This window comes from Talpa europaea, assembly GCF_964194135.1.
Source record: "Talpa europaea genome assembly, chromosome: 15".
Taxonomy (NCBI): Eukaryota; Metazoa; Chordata; class Mammalia; order Eulipotyphla; family Talpidae; genus Talpa; species Talpa europaea.
The window spans coordinates 36,437,751-36,455,462 of record NC_140083.1 but is presented as its reverse complement, the minus strand read 5'-3'; positions in this window follow the sequence as shown (position 1 = coordinate 36,455,462).

The window sequence follows — 17,712 nt, the reverse complement described above, 5'->3', positions numbered from 1 at the left end:
TAGTTTTCATTTATATATAATAACTTCTGCCATGTTCTCTATCATATTAAAGCTTCAGATCTTTTTTTTTTTAACCTTCAAGGTGAGAGTTAAGCTGTGAGATCAGAGTCTTTAATTTACTTCCCACCGGCCTTCATGCTTTTCTATGCACAAACTTTGGTAATTTATTCTTACATACTATTACTGACTCCCCTGTATGCTTTTGCAGTGTCTTGTTCTTCGTAGTCTCTTTAGTTCATGACTTTGGGGTTTTAGTGTCTCCTCCTGTCATGGCTGGATCAGAAAATAAGGCCTGTGAACTGCAACTAGCTCATGATTTGTCAAGTTCAGTTAATACCAAGCTAAGAGTTTACTTTACAGATGACAGTGAGCAGATGCTGTAGTAATTTGTCAGGCATTGCAGGGATGTTATGTAGACAAATATTTCCCTCTTGTGGAAAGAACTACCTCACATTTTTATTTACACCCTCCTGCCACCAACAGCCAAAGAATCACTCCTTGCAGCTTCCTGCAGCTAAAATGAGGGCATACTGCACAAATTCCTAGCCCAGGCTTGGTCTTCATGGCCTGTCAGAGACACCATTATTGATTGTTTCTCTTGCTACTCAAAGTCCTTACCCAGTGCAATAGACCAGTCAAGAAACAATACATTTAGAAATAATTTTAAGAGATGTATAATATTGAAGGTTGATGCTCAAGTAGCAATTTCAATTTAAGATAGATTGTCCAGATTTTTCTTACATCAGATTTTACTTCCCACTCATTCTTTTATCCAGTCATTTGAAAGCACTTTCTTATCTTGATTAATGCTCTATTTTATTTGTATTTTTATCTTTTCCCCCTTGGGAATCAACAACCATATAAGTAAATATTTTTGCAACTTAAGAAGTTGCCCTCCAACTAGCATTAGAAAATGTTCCTAGCTAGCATTGGTGTTGGTCTTTTAGAGAATGTGAAATTAGTTTGATTATTTTCTATTTTGGAAAGAGCATAAAGGAAGATTTGAAGGAAGGGTATTTTTGGCTTAGTTTCACTGTTTAAGTTTGAATTTCACTGTTTCCTTTGGGCTATTAGGCAAATAAATACTTGTCATTAGTGATATTTAGCGCTGTCCAGAATGAAAAACAACTGCCAAGGTTTTGCACATACATTAAAAAAAAATTGCCATCTGCTGCAAAGCCTTTGGTTTATTTGGTTTGACTGACTGTTTTGCTTAGTATCTGTGCTATATGAAATGTATGTATATGGCATATACATTTGCCATATATATGACAATTATGTATATGGCATAATTGTCATTACTTTGCATTTTAAGGAAGTTTAATGAGCAAACTAATATTTATTCTTCCAAAGAAAGCTTGCATTTTAGGAGTATTAACTATAATAAGGAACAGCAGGCTATATTATAACTATCATGTGTCCCAGAACTTTGTTCTGTATGAAGAAAGCCTCTCGGATCTCATGGTGTTGTATGAACATCAGTTCGGCTTTATACATCCCTGAGAGCTATAATTATCCCCACTGATACTTGAGAAAACTAAAGTGACTTGTTCCAAAGTGACTTTGCAAAAATAGTTTGGGCTTCCGGTCGTAATCAGATAAAGAATGTTGGTCTTGGATAGTAAAGGAAAATCACTATAACACAAAAATTTAGAAAAAGTAAATTTGAGCTAATGGGCATTTCTATTATTGAGCAAATTGTGTGTCAGTTTTCAGGATTTTTTTTTTTTAATAAAAGGAAAAACTACAAAAAACAGCACCGGAGCACCTTAGTCTCCTAGGTACACCAAAAAACTAAAATGCATGTGCACACACCCTTCACTTAGTTTGTGAAAGAGGGACTTTCATTGCCATATTTGGGGAAGTTAATGAATTATAGTAGTTTTATTCTTTATTTTCTGTTCTTAATATATGCTTTTTACCTTTGAATGTATGAAAATATTTTTGATTCTTTACTAATTCTCAGGGATTGAAAGTTAATTCTTACTGTAGCAGCAGGTAAATTGCTTAAATTCAAACTTACTCAGGTTTCCTATTCTTTGCCTTCATATTTAAGGAAACAGATGCCTGCCAGGGAAGTATATAAAAATTAAAATTCCAAATATAAATTTAAAATACCAAATTTGTAAATAAATCAGTTTTACAAACCAAAATATTGTGTCTTTCCTTGCTTTTTATCCCAAATTATTTCCCCTCCTACATTTGAGGAATTTTTAATATTTAAACTTATTTTTTCACTTGTAAAAAATGAAGCATATTATTTGCAGAAAAAAACTATGAGCAGGCCCAGATCATTTAAGAAAAAGCTTAAAGAATTGCTTTCAGTTGTTTTGGGGAAAATGTGATGAATGTAGAAAGCAGTTTATAAAGACATAAAAATAAGCATGTGGGTAAGTTTTGGCTAATTTGTCATCCTTTTATCTGAAGAGGACTATTTAACCTAATTTTCATTTCCCTTAGAATTCAATTCATTGGCATTTTGGCTTGGGTAGTCTTAAATTAAAAAAAAAAAAGATATCAGTCTTATTTATCTATTGCAGATGACGTTCATTTGTGAAATATTTATTAAATGCCTATTGCTTGCCAGATTCTATTTAACCACTAAGCATATGTAATGGTGAACATAGTTTCTGTCTTTACTATTTTAGATGGTTGGGAAGGCAAGGTGTTATGCAAGTAATTGGACAAATGCATAATTACAAATGTAACAAGTGCTATGAAGGAAAAGCATGTGCTGGGTTGTGTTTATATAATGGAAGGGGTGGGGGATGTTGTGTTGTTTTACACTGATGAAGAATGACTTTCCTCAAAAACAAATACCTTTTCAGTTGAGAAAGGAGATGGTAGCCAGACATTTCGGAGTTAGGGGAAGCGAGGTGTGGATGAATAATTATATCAAGGGCCTTGTGGCTGGAGCTTCCAAGAATCCAAAGCAGAAGGGCTTGGTATGACATGAATGTGCAGACTGTGCCAGGCCTTGTAGGTGCTTTAATGATTTTGGTCTTTATCCTGTGTGCCATGGCAGCAACCAAGGCATTTTAAGGAGGAAAATGTCATAAACAGATGTGTTCTCTCTATCTTTAGTAGAATGTACTGAGATGAGGAAAAGCAGATGAAGGAAAGTCAACTTGAAGTGCTTGCGAGAGATGGCAGATTAGACCAGAGCACAGATATGGATATTTAAAGAACAGGAAGGATTTGGAGGTCTCTGGTATGGAGAAATATGTAGGTATAGGTAACAGTGGTGTTTGTATATGAAAAGCAGTTGTTGCTCTTAGAGTTTCTGATTTTGCCACATGAAAGGGAATTGCAGTATCTAATTTCACAAGAAAAGAGAAGGGTGACAATACTTTTGGTTATGAAGTATGAAGTACTAGCAAACTTTTTTTTTGCTGAAATTTGAAAGCTTTGTGCAAAATCTCATTTGTTAATTCAATTAATTTTTAAAAGAAATTTTAGATTTAAAAGAGATTTGTAAAATAAAAAAATAAGAAAATGGGGATTACAATCATTTGCTAGCAAAGTATCAAGTAATCATTGATTATAAGCTCCTAGAGGAGCAATTTTCCCCAAGACAACTACCCTCTTACTTTAGTTTTCTCCCACTCACCCTCCCTCCTTACATAAAAGACAACTATAGGGCATTTGGATACACAATACAAAAAAATAAAAGAAGGAAAAAGAGCAGGAACTAGGTTCCAGCCCTTGAAGAAGTATTTTTAATTGGGAAGATAAGTAAGATTAGACAGGAAATACTAAACAATTTGAGAACAATAAAAGATAAAGTTCAGAGTAAGGAAAGGTCATGTGTGCTGCTGTTGGGTAGGAAAAGCTTCAGGCAGGTGGCTCTCGAGTCAGGTCCTCATGCAATTCCCCACACTTTTAGTGAACATTCTTAAAGAGAATTGCTCTAATTGAGATATGATCTGTATAATTCATTCATCTGGTCCCTAATATTTGTTGGGCCCCTGTGCATGTGATTTTTGGCATATTGCCAGGGATGGGCAGAGAACCTGAGGTTTTTGCAGAATAAGGAAGTGGAGAATAATTCCTGTGGAAAGGTGATGTCTTGTGGTCTTGTGGTTTCTTTAAATGTGCTATGTTCTCAACTCTCAGCCACTGTTCACGTGCTCACGTGCTCTTGCTCAGCCACTGTTCACAGGGGAATGACTTCCCCTGTCTCATCTTGTGGGACTCAGCTCAGGCCAGATGTCACTTCCTCTACAAAGTCCTCCTTTACCTGTGGTTGGACAAGGTGGCCCTTAACCAGCGCTGACATTGGCAATCTTTTCTTAGCATCTGGAGGAATTTTTGCTAACTAGAAGGCGAATGGAACTGAGTTGGATGAGGAAAAGCGTGGAAATCCTTTGGCTTCATACCGTCTTTCCCCTGGGCATATATGGCAAGCTGAACATGTATGGTGCATGGAGATAGCATTTCAGTAGGGGAGACAGATGTTAAAGAGATTATCACCAACAAGTCAGTGATAAATTGTGAGAGGGGTCAAAAGGGAAAAGTAGCTATATATTATTGTGAGAAAGAATAATAAACCTAGAGGTCTCTTGTATAGTAGAAATTATGAGGGCAGCTCAAAAGCCCTGAGGAGCAATCCAGAACATGAGTTCTAGGACAGGAGAGAAGGAGGCGAGCAGGGGAGCAGCTTGGTGCATGAGGTAGGAGAGGAGAGCAAGGCCGTCTAATGGAGAGGGCACAGAGTCTGCTGAGGAGCTGGGAACTTGATCTAATTACACCAGGAAGCCATTGCAGTGCTTAAAGTAGTTTTTTAAACAGTTCATTCTGGTTTCCTGTGGGGAAAAGCTGGAGGGGAGCCAAGTGGAAATGGTTAAGACTTCATCAACAGAGGAGCCGTAACTGCCTGAGAGAAGTTAGAATTTGATAGGAATAATAATGATCTCCGACTAAAGATACTGTCTAGGATGTGAGGTGAAGTGGGCAGAAGCCCATGCAGGATTCTGAAGAAGCCAGGGGTTGCTTTTATAATAAGAGTGGCATAGGCTGAAAAAACATGTGTTTCCAAAAGTCTAACTGTATAAATATTACAAATAAACTTTAATATTTTTTAATGGAAAACTTTATTTTTTACATCATTGTTCATTTTTAAACAATATTTGCTTCCCCCCACCCCCTCAGGTGTAGTCCCCCTAGAATTTCCTTCCCCAATGCACCTGTGCACCCTCAGTCCCCTGTGCTCCTCCCTCCCTCCCTCTGATCCCTCTCCCACCTCCTCCCCTGCAGGATGTCTCTGGTTTATAATTGTCCATTACTGCTTTGTTGTGTTTTGTACTGTTATTATTTTTTTTACACTGATGTCTTATTTGGTTCACCTATATTCCTGCCATAAGTGAAACTGTCTGATATTTTTCTTTTTCCTTCTGGCTATTTCACTGAGCATAATTCCTTCTAGCTCCATCCACGTTGCTGCATATGGTATGAGTTTATCTTTTTTGATTGCTGAACAATATTCCTTAATGGACAACTTTTAAATATACTATTGCCTATAACATCTCAAGAGTCACAGATTGATTAATCCACTATGGAATTTTTAAATCAGTAAGAAAAACTAATAATAATAAATCAATGAAATAAATGGACAAATTACATGTTTAATAAAACAGTGATGCTCCATACTCGTATGGGGTGGAGAGAACATTTGTTGGCTACTGCTGGGGAGGAATTAACAACATTTGTGCAGAGCAAGGTGGCAATCCGCACTAAGAACTTGAGCAGTGTTCATTTGCATTTACCTGACAATCCTACTTCCAGAAATCTATCTCAGAATAATCCATGGTGTAAACAGAGATTTATGTATGCAAATAACCATAACTACATATAGTAGCACAAATTTAGAAATAAACTTGTATCCATCAACAGAGATTGCTCAAATAATTATGATAGGTTTATGTTTCATTGGACAAAATACCCACAATGAAATATTAAGCAAAACCCCCCCAAAGCAAAATAGGGCACAAAACCAAAGTCCTCTCCAAGCGAGACAACAGCAGAGACGGCACAGGAAGAACTGTTAGGAGATAGAGCAATGTGTTAACAGGAAACTGATTTTAATTTTTAATTTTCTTTAGATATTTTTCATCAATTTTCATAATGAGCCTTCACATTTTAATAATATTTTTTAAAATCAATACATTATTAAGAAGAATATATATTATTAAAGTGAGTGGAGAGCATTAATAAATTCACTTCCTGTCTAACTGACCCATTTTTGAATGATTCCAGCTCTTTCTGCTTTTTTTTAAGAAGATTTATATATTTATATATACAAGAACTGGGGTGTAGGCTAGAGGTGCAGGGTCGGGGGGCGGTGCGGGCGGTGCGAAGATTCACCAAAGACAGAGTGGGGAACAGAACAGGTGGATGTACCGAAACACTGCTGAGGGGAGCAGTGTGGGAGACAGGAGAGGTCTGCTGCACCATGTGGGTCAGCTCTCTTGTTGGGGATCGAACTCATGCTCCCAATAGCTTGATAGCGCTGTGTCTTTAACACCTATGCCACCAGGGAAGCCCACCAGCTCTTTCTACTTTCCGTGCTCTTTCACACCTCCTGTTTCTATTACCTGGGTTTTGGGTCTCCTCCTCTGGGCCCTGCTAATTCCCATTGTACTTAGGTCTCAGGTAGCCAGTGCTTCTGCTGCCCCCCTGTTCCCCACAGCCTCCCCACTCAGCATTTCTCACTCTGGCTGAGAAGCCCCTGCTGAGGTCCTAGAGTAACCTCCCGCTCCAGTTTCATAGACCATGCACTGCTCTGTGAGCTCTGGCTTAATTGTCAGCCTTTGTGTTCCACGAGGGCAAAGGGACTTGCTTGATTTCTATGGTATCCCCAATGGCTAACATAGAGTTTGGGACAAAATGGGGCCTCAATAAAAACTTTTTAGTGACTCAGTGAAGTTTTTAAAGAGGGTCAGAGAGAGATGCGTGCAAAAGGGCCCATGGGTGCCCTTTCAGAAAGAGATTTCAAGAGAATAAAGGAAATGAAATGAGTTATCAGGGAGATGGGTGATGAGGAGATAGTATAGACTCACTCCTAATGTCAGTCATGAATGTGACTAAATGGAGAGAAAGATGATTAACAAAGGGGTGCATGAATTTTCAGCAAAAGTAAATCAGGTGATGACATCTATCCAAATTCGCTGATGTCTTCTCACCACTCTGTGGGCTGTTTCCTTCACATTCCCTCAAATTCCTCCACGATCTGCTTCTGTCTCTTCCCGAGCTCATTTGATTGCATTCTCCTTCACTCCTTCACCCCGGCCATGCCTGTCTTCTGTGCTTCCCCCCAGCATCTCAATCTCATTTCTGCTCAAGACCTTTGTGCTTCTTGTTCCCGCCACTGAAAATCTCCTCCCCTCTCTCTGTGTGGTGGTTGACCCCTTATTTATTACTTAGATCTGATTCTGTCTGCTCAGACACACTTCTCTGACCACTTCCCTAATGCTAATGCCCATTTCTGCACCCCCAGTCCCTTTCCACATTACCTTGCTTTATGTCCCTTTAAGCACTTGTCACTATCAGGAATTGTCTTGTTTACTTGTTTGATGACTGTTTATTGCCTGTCTTCCTTGTCACCTTCCTTGTATTTCCTGTTGTATTAGCAGTGCTTGGCACACAGTAGGGGATCCACAAATATTTGCTATTGAGAGTAAGGCCTATGTATGTTTGGAGGAAGTAAGGAAGAAGCCAGTTGATAGGGAGAAATTAAAAATGTTTATGCGGGAAAGCAAATACATATCATTTCTAATGCCAACCCGGAATGCTACCTAAAATCCCATTTTGGGATTATGAAGTTTCCCCTCAAATCTGTAGGAAATAACATTGTGATTGACTAACAATGTCAGCCCAGCACATAGGAAGAGGCACTTAATTGCTTGAACAGACTTTTTTGTATTCCAGTGTGCATTGCTTTAATTCTTGTCTTGACACATTAATGTTAATGTTAGAGGTGTTTGATTTTTTTTCTTTAGGAAACAACATAACATGAAAAGTGTAAATACTTTCCATATCAGTACAACTTACTAATTTGTTGTTAAATAAGACATTTGTATATATCTGTGCTCAAAGAAGGAGAAGTAAACATTTCCTTGTCATTTGAATCCTTCCTTCCTTTTATACTTTCATTGCTTGATCTTTTGGGTAATATCAGAACGGTAGCTAATTCTGGGTAAAAATTCATTAACAAGTCTCTGTACAGCAGTAAGATGTGGTCTAGTAGAGATGACAAGGTGGGAGGAAGTGGCATTTGAGTTGTTTTTGTTCTTCAGATACTTACTGTCTCCTTTTATGCTTGGAACCTGCATGTCTCTAACTCCCTGGGCTAATTATTTGCTCCTGAGAACAGTAAAGCCTTTTATCAAGTTGGCCACATTTCCATGTGTCCTGACACGCAAATGATGAATAATGGGGTGATTAACCCAGTGACCTTCATGAATGATGAAAAGGGAATATAAAGATGTGAGGGTTAGCCTGCTCTGGGAATCAGCTTCTCTCTGATGAGTTGAGAGGCATACTCCTTTATAACGAATAGTTCACTGTGCTTATTTTGTTTCTTCCAATCATCATGGTATCTGGCAATATGGATTTTATTTTTTTTGTTTATTTTTTAAAGATTTATTTATTTATTTATGCATACAAGAACTGGGGTGTAAGCCAGAGGTGTGGGAGTTGAAAGGATTCACCAGAGAGAGTAGGAAGCAGAACCGGCAGACTGACTGAAATACACTGTTGAGGGGAGCAGCATGCAAGCCAGGAGAGGTCTGCTGTGACATGTGAGTAGCTCCCTGGCCAGCCAGGAATGAAACTCATGCTTCAGTGAGCACTGTCTTTAACCCCTGCACCACCAGGGAGGCCCTGGAAATATGGATTTTAAAGCCCAATACAGAGTACTTGACCCACGGGCACTCCACCAAATGAACAGCGATGCTCAGACTAACCTCTGCACACCTGCAAGTTTCTGCTGAGCTGCAGCTGTCAGAGCCCCAGTATTTAGAGGGCCTGACTCTGCTGCCATTTCCACCTTTTACTCAGAGCAAGTGCTTGCATTGATCTTCCCTGGGATCAGTGCCAGAGAGGGAGGAAGGCCAGTTCATTGGTTGGAAGTGGCCCAAGCATCAATTACACCCACTTTGGGGAAAGAAGGTCAAAGAGCCACTGCCCCACACAGTGTCTTTCCTCCTCATGTCCCTGGCAGTGATTGGGCTCACGGTTGTGCCTTCATTTGACCTCAGAAGCCTATCACTGTTATGGTCAGCGTTTCAAAGTACAGCACTGTGGCAGGCAGAGAATGGCTTTACCAGATCCTCATGCCCAGAACCTGTGAAGATTACAAGATGATATAAACTGAATTGTATCCCCTCTAACATGGATATATCAGAGCCTGTGATATTGTGGTATAATAAGAAATATATATTGGTTTTTGGCCTTGGTTCCTGGCACAGGACCCTAAAACTCCTTTATTTTTGGGCCTCCCTGGTGTCGCGGTGGTTAAAGACAGTGTTACAAAGCTATCACCAGCCACTGTAGCAAGAGTTCAACCCCGACTGGCCAGGGAGCAACCCACATGGCACAGCAGACCTCTTCTGCCTCTCCTGCTGCTCCCCTCAGCAGTGTATTTCAGTAGATCTGCCTGTTCTGCTCTCCACTCTCTCCAGTGAATCCTTTCAACCCCCGCACCTCTGGCTTACACTCCAGTTCTTGTATGCATAAATAAATAAACCTTTTGAAAAAAACCTCTTTTACTTTCCTGAATAATGGGGTGATGAGGAATATCTTTTGTTATACTATTTGATTTCACTCCTTAGTTCCTAATACAAGAGCTTCCAAGAGCCTCTCTAGTGGTATGGGGATGGTATCTAGAGAGTTTCAGGATGGGGACTTCTGTGGAAAGACTGAGGCATGAACTTTTAACCCTACATCCGGACCTCCAGAGAAGGAAGAGGGGCTGGAGATTGGGTGAACAGTATCATGCCTTCATGATAAAGTCTCCCTAAAATTCTCCACAATGCAGAGTTCAGAGAGCTGCTGGTTTGGTGAATGTGTCCACATGCAGGGAAGTCGATGTACCTAACTCCTTAGGAGCAGAGAGCTCTGCATTTGGCACCCTCTGCACCCCACCCAATGTACCTCTTTATATGACAATTCATTTGTATACTTTATAATGTCCTTTATAATGAACTGGTAAACATAAGTGAAGTATTTCCATGTGTTCTGTGAGCCTTTTGGGCAAATTTTTGAACCCGAGGAGGGATTATGGGAAATGCTGATATATAGCTGGTTGGTTAAATGTGCAGGTGACAACCTGAAACTTGTGACTGGCATCTGAATTAGGTCTTTTTTTAAATGCATGTATGTATGTATTATTAAGTTATTAAGTTTTATTTTCAATGTTGGTTTGAATGCTATGTATGATTTAGGGGTATAGAATCACACCTCTTCAGATGTATGTTACCACACCATGCCCACCACCAAAAACACCCATAATTCTCCACCATAGTCCATCAGGCTTCTTCACCCACTCCCTCTGGTAGCCTCAATTCTGCAGTCAGATTTTGAGGGTTTGTTTTGGTCTAGATGTCTGTTCCTTTGTTTTGTTCTTTCTATTCCACCTATGAGTGAAATCATCCAGTATCTATCTTTCTCCTTCTGGCTTATTTCACTTAGCATAATACCCTCCAGTTTCATCCATGTTGTGACAAATGGAAAGATTTCATCTTTTTTTTTTGGAGATATATCGATATATCTCCAAAGTAGTATTCTCTCTCTCTCTCTCTCTTTCACTCTCTCTCTCTCTTTCTCTAAGTAGTACTGCATTGTGTATGCATACCACATCCTCTTACTCCACTCATCTGTCCTTGAGACTTAGGTTATTTCTATAACTTGGCTATAGTAAATAATGCTACAATAAACATAAGTGTGCACATATCCCTTCAAAATAGTTTTTTTGCATTCCTTGAGTAAATATCTAGTAATGGAATGCTAGGTTATATAGAAGATCTGATTTTAATATTATTTTCTATAGGAACTGGACCAGTCTACATTCTCACCAATACTGTATGAGAGTTCCTTTTTTGTCACACCCACCTGTTTCTGATCTTTTTGATATGGGTAGGAGGTGGTATCTCATTGTGGCTTTGATTTGCATTTCCCTGATGTTAAGTGATGATGATGAACATTATTTTCATGTGCCTGTTGCCATCTCTATGAATTTTTTAAAGTGTCTATTTAGATCTTTTCCCCATTTTCTGATTGGGTTATTTATTTTCTTGTTGAGTTGATTGAGTTCTTTGTAGACATTGGATGTTAGCCCCTTGTCAGATATATGATATGCAAATATTTTCTCCCCTTCAGAAGGGTATCTTTTTGTTGTGGTGACAGTTTCTTTTGCTGTGCAGAAGCTTTTTAATTTGATGTACTACCTTTTGTTTATTTTTGCTTTTTTCCCCTGCTAAGTCTCCAAAGGCACCACTGACCCAAAGTCTTGGAGTGTTTTGTCTATGTTTTTTTTTTTTTACCCTATGTATTAAATGGTTTCAGTTTTTAATTAATTATATTGAGGACTTTAATAATTTTTGAGATAACATTTGTGTATATATGAGATAGTGTTGCAAGTGACTGTCCAAAATCTTTTGTTGAGGAGACTTTATTTATTGTGTATTCTTGTTTCTTTGTCATAAATTACCAGTCAATATAAATATAGGTTTATCATTCTGCATTAATTCTATTCAGCTGGTCTGTCTCTGTTTTTATAGTCCAGTACTATACTGTTTTGATTTATGTAGTTTTGTAGTATAACTTGAAGTCTGGGTGTGTAATATCCCTGCTCTTTTTTGTTGTCAGGATTGCTTTGGCTATTTGGAGTACCATATAAATACCAGTAATGTTTGTTCTATTTCTTTGAAGAATGCCATTGACAGTTTGATAAGGATTGCATTGAATCCGAATATTGCTTTGGGTAAAATGGCTCTTTTAACAATGTTAATTCTTCCAATCCATGAACAGAGATCATCTTTCCATTTCTTTGTGTCATCTTCTATTTCTTTAACTGTGTTTTACAGTTTTCATTGCAAGTCTTTCACCTCTGTTGTTAATTCCTAGGTATTTAATTCTTTTTGATGCGATTGTAAATGCGATTTTTAAAAAAATTTCCTTCTATTCTAATTGATTGTTTATGGATAGGAATGCAACAGATTTTTATATATTGATTTTGTAGCCTGCTACTTCACTGTACTGATTTATTGCTTTTTTTATATTTAAATTTTATTTTTATAATCCCCATACAATTACAACCCCCTTATTTTGACCCCATTCCCTCCTTTCCCTGCCTCCCACCCCCCATAGAGTGTCTCTGGTTCATAGTTGTTTGTTGATTTTGATATTTTCTTTCTTATAGTTATTCTTTTTCCTGGTCCTTTATTTAAGTTTTGATTTATTGCTTTTAATGGTTTTTTTCTCCTTGTGGAGTCTTCGGGTTTTCTATGTTTAAAATCATGTTGTCTGCAAATAGTGATTTTATTTCTTTCCCATTTTGGGTTCCTTTTATCTCTTGTCTAACTGCTCTAGTTAGAACTTTCAATACCATGTTGAAAAGTAGTGATGAAAGTGCACATCTTGTCGCGTATCTGATCTTAGAGGAAAAGCTTTCAGTTTTTCACCATTGAGTATGATGTTAGCTGTGAGTTTGTCACACATAAATGAGGGTTGAATCTGGTCAAATCTTCTCTGCATCTATTGGTATGATCACAATTGATTTTGATCTTTCATTTTGTAGATGTGGTGAATACCTTAATTGATTTGCTCGTGATGAACTTTACTTGGGCATGATGTATTTAATATGTTATTGAATTCAGTTTGCTAAGATTTGTTGAGGGTTTTTGCATCTATGTTCAAATATTGATGTTTTGTTTTTCATGTGATATTTCGTTTTCTTCTGGTGTAGGAGTAATTAATGTTGGCTTCATAGAATATATTTGGGAGCATTCCCTTTTCTTCAATTTTTTGAAAGAGCTTGGCTAGGTATTAGTTAATCTTTGAAGGTTTCGTAGAACTCATTAGTGAAATTATCTGGATTTTGGTTCTTGGGAGACTGTTGACTACTGTTTCGATTTTCTTGCTTGTAACTGGTCTGTTCAGGTTTTCTATTTCTTCCTGATTCAGGCTTGGAAGGTTGTATGCTTCCAAGAATTTGTCCATTTCTTCTAGATTACTGAATTTTCTGTCATATAGAAATTCATAATAGTCTCTTATAATTCTCTGTATTTATGAAATATTTGTTGTAACTTCTCTTTAATTTCTGACTTTATTAGAGTTTTCCTTTTTTATTGAATTTTGTTAGAGGTTTATCTATTTTGTTTAACTTTTTGAGGAATCAGCTTTAGATCATGCTTTCCAAATTTCTCTGTTCACAGAACATACATCTTGAACTTTAAGGAAAAAAATCATTATTTAAAATAGAGACAAGATAAAATTCATGATTGTAAGCAGGCATAAATACTGTAGTTATACTCTCAAGTATTTTTAAGTGGTGTTAGAAATTTTAGCAGTGGTTAGGACTAGCTTATGCTGCAAACACTTTTATTGATGATATCCTGAAATGCCTGATTTTATACTCATTTTATATAAAGGGTAGTATGAAACAGTGATCCAGTTGAGAGTAGGCCTTCCCTTAATTTTTACATCTCACTTATTTCAATTTTGAGACAGAATTTGGCTTAAGTAATTAAAATTTTCTTGCTGTTTGAGTTGTTTAAATTTTAAAGCATGTATTTCTAAACATGACCTCATTTGAGAGTCAGAATATTTGAATAACAATTATAAGCATATTTTTAAAAAATCCACAGTACAGCCAAGTTAAAAAAGAACACTTGTTCACAGAGCTACTTGGCTTATTCTCACTGGCTGTTCTTTAGACATTAGGCGCATAATTTCATTATTTCTTTCTACTTCTGCTCTGGGGCAAATGAGTGTGTTGTTGAAACTTAATCATATGAATGTTGAAATTCTTGTTCTCTGACATCAGCCATTCATGGAAACCACCTGGGTATCCAAAAATCTATATTTATGTCTTCACTCTATTATGCTTTTGCATTATTCATCCACCAACTATTTATAGAGTGTCTTTGTTCATCATTGCATCTCAGTGCCTAAGCTAGAAATAAAGATAACACTGATAGTTCCCAATAATTAGGAGCATTAATTATGTGATGGGCACTGTTGCCTTTAGTTGTATGATGCAGGTACTATTATAACCCCCATTTTTATGGATGGGGAAGTAAACCACAGATAGAGGAAGTAACTCATAGGAGGCCTTACAACTAGTGGGTCGTAGAGGTGGAATTTGAACCCAGGCTTCTTGCTTTTAACCACTATGTTTACAAAGGGTTGCTGAGTGAGTGACCTGAATAAGGGACTTGTTATTCCTAGAGTTATCAAAACAGAGCGAGCATTTATAAAATGTCGAAGGCATGGGAGAAAGAGTTGTACAAAATGACAATTCTCATTAAATATAACAATTATTGCTCTTATACTATTATTGTTTTTGGGAAATCTTTGTAACTGATGTACTATGTTGGCCCAACTCTGAGTTTGTCAAATAGGCACAAGAGCAAATGTGATTGCTAAGAATATAGCACTGATCTCTACGTAAAATGTGTAGGTCTGTAACACATGGTGCTGAGGCTCTTGATTAGAATCTCTGAAAGTGTTGCATGCATGCACTCAAGTACAAGACCATTCTAAATATTTTATAGTCATTCTGCACACAAAGGATCTTTGTCAGTAACTGGAAAATGATACACTTTGATTTACTGTATTGTTTTTATTTTGAAACTTTATATAATTGCAATCCCTATGATTTTTAAGTAAGAGCCATGGAGGGTCCAAGCCAGAGATTTTAAATTCATGCCATTTCAAGGTTTGGCTAGAAGGGAGGGACTGGAAAGCAGTATGTATTTAGTACTATATATGTGCTAAGCTCTCTGCTAGGGACTTTTTTTTTTTTTTAAGATTTATATTTATTTATGCATACAAGAACTAGGGTTATAGGTTAGAGGTGTGGGGGGTGAGAGGCTTCACCAAAGACAGAGTGGGGAGCAGAAGAGGCTAGCTCTACTGAAATATACTGCTGAGGGGAGCAGCGGGTGAGACAGGAAATGTCTGCAGTGCCATGTGGGTTAGCTGGGGATGGAACTGGCCGGGGATGGAACTCATGCCTCAGTGGCTGCCTATAGCTTGATAGTGCTGAGACTTTAACCCCTGTGCCACCTGGGAGGCCTGGGACTTCACCTTAACCATTGTATTTGATCCTCAAAACTGCCTTAGAGCGCAACTGTCTGTATTTTACAGATGGGGAAAACTAAGGTTTGGAAAGTTTATTTAACTCCATGTCTGGTAAAAGCTAGAGCCAGATTTCCTGCTCTGTCTTTTCTCACAGATGTTACTATTCCATTGATCTGGCTAACCAGCCTGGGGGGCATTGACGGCTTTCCAGAGGAAATATGTTTGCACTGAGCCCTGCCATCTGAGTAGGAGGACTCCAGAGGATGAGGAAGGCAAGGGCATGTCAGGCAAAGAAAAGGATGTATGTAAAGTTGTGGTGTGCATGGAGAACCCCAAATAGTCCAGGCACACTGCAGGGTGTACATTTGTGAGGCTGAGTGGAGACCCAGTTAGAAAAGGCAGGAGAGCCCAAAGTCACTAATACCAGGTATGCCAGGTGCTGCTACACACCCCCAAAATTTGGAATATGCCTACTATCCAAATTTCCAAGATCAGAGGAAGTAAGGGTGGGATGCTTAAAACTTTTTCCTGAGATAGCCTCTTAACTTCCTGCCAGCTTTTCAGCTCTGTTTCCTCATAGTTGCCATTCCATAAGCTTTAGGGACACAGGCCTCTTGGCCCAGCTAGTGGAAAAGATGTTACACTTCTTGCTTCCTAGTGGTGGGTGGCTTCAGTTCATGTGCATCTGAATCTACCTTCCTTAACCAGAGTTGTTGAAAAATGAGCTTTAACAAACTTGAATATAGATCACCTGAGTAAATTCCATGAAAATAGAGATGCAGACCTTCCCAGTATGTTATGAACCACTGCTGCCTATCATCTAGTATTTTCTTAAATAATTCTTTTTGAAAACAAATAGGTAGATTTGAAAATGTTTTGGTCATTTTATAGATTTGATTTATACATTTTTCCCTCACATAAATGTACTCAGAAAACATATTTTTTTCTTTTATAGTATTTAAATGTGCTTTTTAAGGAGCTGGGAGCAGGGATATTTCAAGAAGGGACACATACCAGAAAAATCTTTGTACTAGCTGATAACTAGACCGTGTAATTTTTTCAGAAAACATTTTATTTAAATTGGAAACTTGGCAATAAAGGGATGTCACCATAACTGTGATGTTTTAGATTAGTATTACATTTGACTTTATCTTCTTTGTATTGATTTTTAAATTTTATAAGTATTTTCATTATTAGTGACTTTACAATAATCTGGGGCTCGTTGAAAAGTGTTCTGGTTTTGCTAATGGGAAATGTGTTTGGAGTTTTGGAGTTGCATTCCAAACTTGAAAAAAAAAAAATATATATATATATATACACACACACACACACACACACACAGAGATTATTCAATCTGTTTAGAATTATTTATCCCAAATTACTTCCCCAGCTCATGATACTACTCTTTCAAAAAACACTAACATGAAGAGTTTTTAAATGACCTTTATTTCTATGATAAAGTCATTGTGTATAAATTGGAAGCTGTGTTAGAGTGCTTGGAAATTCTTGCATGAAAATTCCTCTTGCTATCTATCCCCATTTATGGTTTTTAAATATATCACTCTTGTAGAGAGTCTTCTCGGCAGCTGCCAATGGCATAACATTCATTTTATATGTCTAAGGTGGAGAAATATGTGTAACTGGGCAGTGTGGATATGTGCTGTGGTAGGCAAGACTAGGCTGTTATGAATTATTTCCAGCCTTAGTATCCTAGGGATTGCATTGAATTCTTTTAGGGAGAAAAAATTCAAAGAAAGTGATCAGAATGAGAGGAGGATTAAAAATTCAATGAGGCAAGATTTGTGGAACTAGAAATATTTGACCTGGAGAGGATAGGAGGGTACAAAACTGGTTTAAAATATTTGGAGAGCTAACAAGTAGAAGAGAAATTCAATCTTGTTTGTATGGTGCTATGACCCAAAGTGAAAAATATAAGGAGTCTTTTGCCTTGAAATAAGGAAGAGATCACAGAACTTATATGTAACTCTTCTTCCAACTCGAAATCCCATAGACATGGCAGTAAAGAGGAACACTGAATATTACATTAAAGATGGCATTGTGAGCAGGAAAAAGGTATCTGGGTATTTTAGAGACAGACAACTTTTTTTAAAGCGAAAAAATACTTCGAATTGTATTAACAGATTAAATCACATTCATAGGAGAAACCTGCAGTAGGGGCCAGAGCTATTTTTCCTGGCAGCAGACACACAGAGAAGCTCAAAACTTGGAGTATGAGAGGGAAGCTGGAAAGTAATCAACTGTGGAATAACAGTGAGTCATGGCCACATTCCCCTTCCCTGCGTCACATGCTCAGTCTAAAACTAGAGGCCTGACATGTAAAATAATTGAAAATACTCTGCATGAAAACGAGCCCCGATGAGGGTGATATCCACTCTGAATTACATCCTT